The sequence below is a fragment of the Apodemus sylvaticus genome, chromosome 4 (genome assembly GCF_947179515.1).
Source record: "Apodemus sylvaticus chromosome 4, mApoSyl1.1, whole genome shotgun sequence".
NCBI classification, from domain to species: domain Eukaryota; kingdom Metazoa; phylum Chordata; class Mammalia; order Rodentia; family Muridae; genus Apodemus; species Apodemus sylvaticus.
Window position 1 is genome coordinate 61,121,882 of NC_067475.1, and position 10,039 is coordinate 61,131,920.

The following is a 10,039-nucleotide window of genomic DNA, read 5'->3' on the forward strand; positions in this document are numbered from 1 at the left end:
TACCTACATGACATGCTGGTGCAATTGAGGCACAAATGTGGGAGTAACCAGGCACTCAGATTAAATTTAAGGCTCATTCCACAAGATAAAACTCATGCCTGACAGTACTTGGATAGTCATGAACCTGAGATTAGATAGATTACGGGCCCAGGGGAAAATTTGCTAAAGGAACATAGCAACAAAAGACTTCTAATGACATTCTGCTATATCCATAGATTAGCACCTCCTCACTCAGCTATTGGAGAAACTTCCTCTTCAGTACATGGGATGACACATATAACTGGACAATGTGCAGAGACTGAGAGATTTTGGAACTCTCAGTCCAGTGGGTTTTCTTCATTATATGTCTCCCTTCCTGACTCAGGGAGCTATGTGGAAGAGGGGGCAGAAAGATTGCAGGAGCCGGGGGGATGGATGACAATGGGGAGACTGTTTTCCAGACACAAGGGTCCTGATGCACATGGACTCACAGAATGTGGCAACATGCACAGAGCCTGCTCAGGATTGAGCCAGACAAGATCCTTGTGCTGAGAGAAGGAACTGAACCCAAGCTCCTGTTCTTAACCAAGAAGCTATCTGCAACTGGCATTCAATGCCAAGGGAAAAAAAACTATAGTTTTCTCCCTTGGAGTCTCACTGGATATATTAATACACTTAACCCCATGCCCAGCAGTAGATGCCAACACAAAACAAACTCAATGTATTCTTATAGACTTTTTTTAGTCTTATATTGCTTTATTTAGGTATTGTTTTGTCTTTCACATGTATACTATAATGATATATATGTATATTATGGTTTCTGAGTTTGTGTTTATATGTTTTGTGTGTATGAGAGAGTATATTGTGTAAGTGTGTCTTTGTGTGTTTCTTATGGTTTTCTTTTTCTGCCTGTTTTCTAAATAAAAAGGATGTGGAGTTGATGGGTAGGAACAGAGGGGAGGATCTGGGAGGAGTTGGGGGAAAAGAAAAAAGCAAAAAAAAAAAAAAAAGAAGAAGAAAATAGATTTTGTCTGTGTACTGCACTATTTTTGTGTCTGTTTCTATATATCGATTTTTTTAATTCCAAACTTTTTTTTAAATTGCATTCTTTTTTTATTCGATATATTTTTTATTTACATTTCAAATGATTTCCCCTTTTCTAGCCCCCCACTCCCTGAAAGTCCCGTAAGCCCCCTTCTCTCCCCCTGTCCTCCCACCCACCCCTTCCCACTTCCCCGTTCTGGTTTTGCCAAATACTGCTTCACTGAGTCTTTCCAGAACAAGGGGCCACTCATCCTTTCTTCTTGTATCTCATTTTATGTGTGGATTATTTTTTGGGTATTCCAGTTTTCTAGGTTAATATCCACTTATTAGTGAGTGCATACCATGATTCACCTTTTGAGTCTGGGTTACCTCACTTAGTATGATGTTCTCTAGCTCCATCCATTTGCCTAAGAATTTCATGAATTCATTGTTTCTAATGGCTGAATAGAAACATTCGTTCATTGTGTAGATATACCATATTTTTGCATCCACTCTTCTGTTGAGGGATACCTGGGTTCTTTCCAGCATCTGGCAATTATAAATAGGGCTGCTAAGAACATAGTAGAGCATGTATCCTTATTACATGGTGGGGAATCCTCTGGGTATATGCCCAGGAGTGGTATAGCAGGATCTTCTGGAAGTGAGGTGCCCAGTTTTCGGAGGAACCGCCAGACTGCTTTCCAGAGTGGTTGTACCAATTTGCAACCCCACCAGCAGTGGAGGAGTGTTCCTCTTTCTCCACACCCTCTCCAACACCTGCTGTCTCCTGAATTTTTAATCTTAGCCATTCTGACTGGTGTAAGGTGAAATCTCAGGGTTGTTTTGATTTGCATTTCCCTAATGACTAATGAAGTTGAGCATTTTTTAAGATGCTTCTCCGCCATCCGAAGTTCTTCAGGTGGGAATTCTTTGTTTAACTCTGTACCCCATTTTTTAATAGGGTTGTTTGGTTTTCTGGAGTCTAACTTCTTGAGTTCTTTATATATATTCGATATTAGCCCTCTATCTGATGTAGGATTGGTGAAGATCTTTTCCCAATTTGTTGGTTGCCGATTTGTCCTCTTGATGGTGTCCTTTGCCTTACAGGAACTTTGTAATTTTATGAGGTCCCATTTGTCAATTCTTGCTTTTAGAGCATACGCTGTTGGTGTTCTGTTCAGAAACTTTCTCCCTGTACCGATGTCCTCAAGGGTCTTCCCCAGTTTCTTTTCTATTAGCTTCAGAGTGTCTGGCTTTATGTGGAGGTCCTTGATCCATTTGGATTTGAGCTTAGTACAAGGAGACAAGGATGGATCAATTCACATTCTTCTGCATGCTGACCTCCAGTTGAACCAGCACCATTTGTTGAAAAGGCTATCTTTTTTCCATTGGATGTTTTCAGCCTCTTTGTCGAGGATCAAGTGGCCATAGGCATGTGGGTTCATTTCTGGATCTTCAATCCTGTTCCATTGATCCTCCTGCCTGTCACTGTACCAATACCATGCAGTTTTTAACACTACTGCTCTGTAGTATTGCTTGAGGTCAGGGATACTGATTCCCCCAGAATTTCTTTGATGAGAATAATTTTAGCTATCCTGGATTTTTTGTTATTCCAGATGAATTTGATAATTGCTCTTTCTAACTCTGTGAAGAATTGAGTTGGGATTTTGATGGGTATTGCATTGAATCTGTATATTGCTTTTGGCAAAATGGCCATTTTAACTATATTGATTCTACCGATCCATGATTATGGGAGGTTTTCCCATTTTTTGAGGTCTTCTTCCATTTCCTTCTTCAGAGACTTGAAGTTCTTGTCATATAGATCTTTCACATGTTTGGTAAGAGTCACCCCAAGATACTTTATACTGTTTGTGGCTATTGTGAAGGGGGCCATTTCCCTAATTTCTTTCTCAGCCTGCTTATCCTTTGAGTATAGGAAGGCCACTGATTTGCTTGAGTTGATTTTATAACCTGCCACTTTGCTGAAGTTGTTTATCAGCTGTAGGAGTTCTCTAGTGGAGTTTTTTGGGTCATTTAGGTAGACTATCATGTCATCTGCAAATAATGATAGTTTGACTTCTTCCTTTCCAATTTGTATCCCTTTGACCTCCTTATGTTGTCTAATTGCCCTAGCTAGCACCTCAAGTACAATATTGAAAAGATAAGGAGAAAGGGGGCAGCCCTGTCTAGTCCCTGATTTTAGTGGGATTGCCTCAAGTTTCTCTCCATTTAGTTTGATGCTGGCTACCGGTTTGCTGTATATTGCTTTTACTATGTTTAGGTATGGGCCTCTATATATCGATTTTTATATGTCATATATTCCTATTGTTTTGCATGTGTGGTAATTATTATTGTGTGGCAGATATTGTAGATTTTACATTTTAATGTATTCAAATTTGCATGCAAGATTCATTACATTTTCTTACAGAATGCTGGAGTTGGTTCTTGCACACATTTAATCACTCCTGGATAACTTAATCTTTTTGAAAATTGCTTATTTGTTGTTGTTGTTGTTGTTGTTGTTGTTTTTGAGTAGCCGTAACTATGGCTATTATTACTCTGTGCTGAAAAGTCTGGTCACTTGACTTTGAACTCTGACACTTGTCTTCTCAACTCAGCAAGGCTGTCCATCTCTGTTTAGTTTCTGCTCTCAGTGCTGTGGCCTAGAAACTGCCTCTAGGCAGCAAAAGAGGAAAAATCATGGGGTTTAAGTTATGTTTCTTTTTCTTTTTGTACCAGCTGTGCGCCTGTTGTCAAGTGTCTGTGAGCTGTTGGTTTAAATACTTTCTTTTCTAGTTCTTGAAGTAGGAAGACAATTCTGGATTTTAATACATGATGGATGGAAGGAAAAAGGTATGTGGTGCTTTGGGGAAAGTTAAATAGTGTAGGCAGTAAACAATAAGAAAAATCATTAATGGGCTAGGCTCTGAGAGGCTTCTTGTACAAAGCAGGGTAAGTCTTTTGCAGTTTTTGGTTTCATCGAGGAATAGTTTCCATTGAATATGCTTGGGCCTTCTATTTTACATCTTGGGAAGCTCATTAAACCTGATTGATCTGAGACAAGAATAGCTGGCTTTGTTTTGTTCTGGCTTTTCCTAGAAGCAAGCCCAGAAGGGAATATTCTGGCCCAAGAAGGAGAGACATACAGCCCAGCTGAGGGATTTGGTGAGCACATTGTATTTGAGGTTCCTGTTCAAGACGAGTAAGTGCAAGCAGGCAGACAGGAAGGGAGCCTTCCTTCTCCCACTGTCCTCATGCAGGCCTCCAGCAGATGGTATGGCCCAGAGTAAAGGTGTGGTTACCATATCCGGGCACAAGAGGTTCTTTAATTGGAACTTGCTCTGTCCCAGGCAGGCCTTGAACTCAGAGATCTGCTTGTGTCTGTCTCCTGAGATTAAAGGTGTGTAACACCTTGCCTGGGCCTAAGCCTTTCATGGCCACTATGCCTCAAGATTTAGATCAAAAGCACATGTCGTCCAGCCTCAAGATCTGGATCACAGGTGTGGCCACCATTTCTGGCCTGTAGTTTATTCCAGACATAGTTGACAACTGGGAATAGCCACCACAGTTTCTTTTCTCATTTCTGTAACAAAAACAACGTGAGGAAGGAACTGTTTATTTAGGCTCACATTTTGAGGGTAGAGTCCACCATGGTGGGGAAGGCATGACGGCAGGACATGAGACAGCTGGTCCCACTGCATCTGCAGTCAGGAAGCAGAGACATGCGTGCTGGTGCTCAGCTCACTTTCCCTGCGTATTCAATTTGGAACCCCAGCCAATGGTTGGTGCTGCCCACATTTAAAATGAGTCTTCACACCTCACAGGTGTGCTCAGAGCTCGTTCTTCCTCTAGGAAAGTTTAGATCCCACCAGGCTGGCCATCAACACCAACGAAGCAGCCCAGTGGGGCTGGTGGATGACTGCTAAGAATGAACCCTTTGAGGGCAGCTTCTGCCATGATGTGGGACCTACTCAACAAATGAGATAATGGATTCCTGAACATCTATCATCCTCACTTAAAGATAATTTTAAACACTTGGACAAATTCACACATGTATAGTGAGGTAAGTTAGTTGCATTATGAGTTGATTATTGCTTGGTTACCACTGATTACAAACTTTCCTAGCTGAATCTTTTAGTGATTTTTGAAAATAACAATGCTGTTAATGCCTTTTAAAAGTAAAAGTGTGCAGAAGAAAAAGATAAAGAAAAGTATTTTTTTTTTCAGTAAGATCAATTGCATATTGCTGGTTAGCTGCTGAGAAGTAGTTACACCTGTTATTATGAGTTGAGTACAATTTATTCTGCTCATATTATTCATCCAGAGAAATATCTAATTACGAAGATGTTATATAAAGTAATATAAGTAGCAAGGCAAAATGTTATATGGAGGAGCAGAGGAACTGGTATAATACACAGGAAACACCGATGCTGATCTGACTTTATAACACTATGAATTTTATTACAAGAGATGCTAGCAATTCCTATTAACATTCATATATGACCTTAATTTTTAAAAAGTGCTCTGGATAGACTTTAGAGAGCTTATGTAAATTCATATACATTTGGAGTATTTGAGCCTTTCATCTGTTACCAAAAGAGAGAAGCAAAGTGACTTGTTCCATATTTAAATCAAATTTGTCATCCACTTAGGAGCTTTAGAGGATAAAGACATCACATTAGAGCTGGCTCTACCTGAGTTATATGCATTGGTTATGGAGCAAACATTACAAGAAGTTAGGTAACAAATGGTTTTGTTTTAAATGGCAGGCCATTATAATGTGACTCTCACAGGTAACTACTGATTTGAAAGTAAAGCTGCTGCCCCCAAATTAGGATCTTTTTTTTTTATTCGATATATTTTTTATTTACATTTCAAATGATTTCCCCTTTTCTAGCCCCCCACTCCCCGAAAGTCCCATAAGCCCCCTTTTCTCCCCCTGTCCTCCCACCCACCCCTTCCCACTTCCCCGTTCTGGTTTTGCCCTATACTTCTTCACTGAGTCTTTCTAGAACAAGGGGCCACTCCTCCTTATGGAAAGAGAGAATATTAGAAACTAGAAAAGCACCTGCCTCTGGGGAGGGGAGGGTGTTAACAAATCTGTTTCCTATTACAGTGATACTCCTCCATTGAGCTTCTGAGGATGGGTGGGTGGGCTTTTCCCCTTTTCTTTGAAAATGAGTTAAACTTTTAGTGTTATAACAGATGCCAAAAGCTTGTTTTTAAGTTTGGCTTTGTCTGCAGCTGTCTGTAGAATATCTGAGTGTTTTGGGATGCATTTAAGTGTGTTCTCTAGTGTTTCCATTTGCTTATACAATGGACAAGGACCTATTTTGAATACCTAATGTGCTTTGTGCTGGTTTGAATTCTGAGAATACAATGGTGGGTGAATGAGACAGAGCCCTTTTCCTGTAAGGTGCTTATATTCATTTTTGCAGGTGAATATACCTTAGTAACTAGTAGACACGTTACTATCAGGAAATGATATATGCTATGCCGTGAGAGGATAAAAATGACAGAAAATGTGTCCAGTTAGATGTGGTGGCTAGGGCAAACGTTCATCAAGCTGAGATGATAAAGAGGAAGCCATTCTAAAACCCGATGAGAGGGCTTTAATAAGGCACAGGCGGGAGGCCGAAAGCCCTGCTACAAGAACAAGTGTGGACTGCTCAGTGGAATATGGTGTCAAACAGGGTGTTCAGCTGTGTGGTGTGGGGAATGGAGGTTTAAGTAGGTCATGTGTACTACTGGACTTTAGGACAGCTTTGTTGGGTATTATTGAACAGTAAACTTCCTGTATTGGTTTCCTCTCTCCTGCTTCTGGCTGTCTTTAGTTTGTCTAGTCTTTTTACTTTGATTTTCACATGATATTCTCCCATTCATGTCTGTGTCTAACTTTCCCCCAAACATATCAAAAGGGATCTGTTCTATTCCAATATGACTTAGTCTTAATTGGAATCTGATATACTACAATTTAGAATTTCATGGAAGAGTTGTGGAGTTATGCAACCCGAATCTGCATATATTTAAAGTTCACAATCCAGTGAGATGGATACATCCTGTGAGTCATCTTGAATCAAGATAACATGTTTATCTTTCTAATGGCCCTCTTTCCCTTAGCCACCGTTCTCCAACCCTAGGCAATCATCACCTTTCTTATGTTTATTCTTATCAGAATCAGACAGCATGTACTTGTCTTTTGGATCTGACTTTTCTCACACACAGTAACTAGTTTAGAAACGCATTGACGTCATTGCTGTGCTAATGATTTATTTCTATTTATTACTGACAACTATTCTGTATATGTGCCATGGCTGTCACTGTGGACCACTATTAGGTTGTTTCTAATTTTAGTTCATTACAAACAAAGGCTTTGTGAATGTCAGCATATAAGTCTATGTGCGCAAACACATGGTTATGTTTCCCTTGAATAAATGCTTAGTAGTGGAATGGCTGAGTTATTTTGTGTGTATAGATGTGCTATCGTGTTAAATATGATGCAAGAATAGCAAAGGAAGGAGGTTGGGAAATGAGAAAATACAAAACATATCAAGGTTAAGTAAATGAAGAGAGGGATTTGAGAAGATTCTTTTTTTAATTTGTGTGTGTGTGTGTGTGTGTGTGTGTGTGTGTTGTATTTACATGTATGCCTGCATGACAGAAGAGGACCCATTATAGATGGTGAGTCCCTATGTGGTTGCTGGGAATTGAACTCAGGACCTCAGGAAGGGCATTCAGTGCTCTTAACCTCTGAGCCATCTTTCCAGCCCCAGAGAAGATTCTTATGGAAGTAAAATAACAAGAGATTAGAAAAATGGGAAAAACAAGAAGTGGTTCCCAATTATGAGAAAATTCAAATGAAAATTAGATAAACATAAAAAGGGGGATAAAATAACATTTCTTTAAACAACAATAACAAATGCTGCTAACAATGTAGTAGAGGAAGGAAAGGGGACAAACACAGAAGGCTCCTATAGAAGAAAGAAATGAAAGGAAAAGAATGAAGAATATCTGATAACAATAAATAAATAAAATTAGACAAATGTAATAATGTATAGTTGGAAGGAAGTATAGTGTGTGTGTGGTGGGGAGAAACCTAAAAATTGAAGAGAGGGCTGAGGCAGCTTCTTTCTGGATGTTCACAGATTGTAGACTGCTGTGTGTGCATGGAAGCGGGGAGGGTGAGCGGACTGAAGATGGCTGTAGTTGCTGTTGCTTATCCTGACTGTGAGCTTGTTAGACAAAGTGCCCATGTCTGCCAGAGCTGTCTTCACTTTAGTAGCTTCTCTTTTTTGCCTTCAAGGGGCCTCTGCTGGCCATACTTAGCTTTGCAGTCTGAGGACTGGGCAGGTTCTCTCTCTCTCTCTCTCTGAAACTCCACAGATACTCTGAAACTCCTGAATGGCTGTACTACTGTCCTTGAGGAAGAGGAGTTAGCTTCCAATGGAAGGAGGAAGTGAGAAACAATCAGAGCACTGGGGTCTGTACAAGGCGAGGACCTGGCTTTGTGTTTTCAAACTCTTTTTGGGCATCGATCACTCAGCTAGAGAGATGCTAGGAGAGGGTAGCAACCAAAAGCACTGGTGCTTCAGCTCTGGGACTCCACAGTAGTGGGTGATGGGTGGATGAGATGAGGCACGAGGCCCATGGCCCTGTCCTAGGGCAGTACTACTGGCCTTTCACTAGGGCCACCTGGCCCTTGGGAGGAGTCTTCTGCTTTCCTGAATAGCCAAATTACCTTTCAAAGGTGTTCGACTAGCAGTGCGAATATCTTGCTTATACTTCCATGTCTCCCTACCCTTCCCAGAACTTTTCAGTCCTCAGTGGGGATCTTGACTCACAGTCTGGCACAATTCCCTTCTGTACAGACCCACTGTGGTAAATTCTTTCAGATTTTACATAGCTGTATCCCCTACATGTCATCCTTTCTCTTCAGTTTTGAAGGATGATTTTCAATGACTGAAGAATTTTTGAGGACTTTAATTTCTTACAGAATTTAATTTAATTTCTTAGAATCATGACATTTTTCTAAATTCATCAAACCTTAGTTACATTTTTAAATTGTTTTCACTGTGTATCTCATTTAAAATTGCTTATATTAAAAATTCTCAGCTTTATTAATCTTTCCTTTTCAGTTTCTAATCTGTCATATACATTATATCTGTTACAGCATAGTTTTGTCTTTTATGCTTCTATTTAATCTTTCCTCTAATTACTTGAGTTTATGGAAATTGGTTATAAAGTAATGCCTAGCTTCTTGTTGTTATATGTTAATTCTTTTATGTATACTAGTTTTGGCTCAATTCCAACTAGTCACTTCCTCTTCATTAGGAATTATACTTCTCTGCTTCTTTACATTCTAGAGTTTATCTTTTTAAACTGATGCCACATATTATAGCTTATTCCTTACTGGGCACATTCTCTATGAATTCTGAGACTGCCACTGTGGCAGGCTGCTGAGGACACTGTGTCTGGATGGTTCTCTTTCGTCTTTCTCAGGATCCTGCCCTACCTTTCAGCTAGTCTTCATCTGAGTACAAAAAGAGATCCTCTACACTCTGCAGAGGTCTTCCTGTGCATCTCTGCTCTTCCCAGTCTTCTGTGCGAACTCATGGTGCATTGGGCCCATGGACTCTCAGGCCTCCCACACTGATTAGAAGTACTTTCCTCTCGGCCTTATTTCCCTTCAACACGACCAAGACAGTGTCTTCAAGGAGTAAAACTTAGATCTTTGCTTCTCTTCTCTTTGGCATCAGTCTTTATTTTTCCCCTATTACCCAGTGTTCGTGAAATGGTGATTTCACATATTTTGACCTAGGTGGGAAAACAAATGTGTCAGAATTGCAAGTTAAATATGTATGGGTTCATTCATATGCATTCATGTGTGTGTGCCCATGTGTGTGTGTCAGAGAGATAGGCAGAGACACAGAGAGAGAGATATAGAGACTCTATTAATCCACGAGAAAAGCTTTGAGAAATAGGGAAAAACTTTCAAAAGTTGTGTTTTCTAAGATTAACCGTGAAGTTCATCTATATC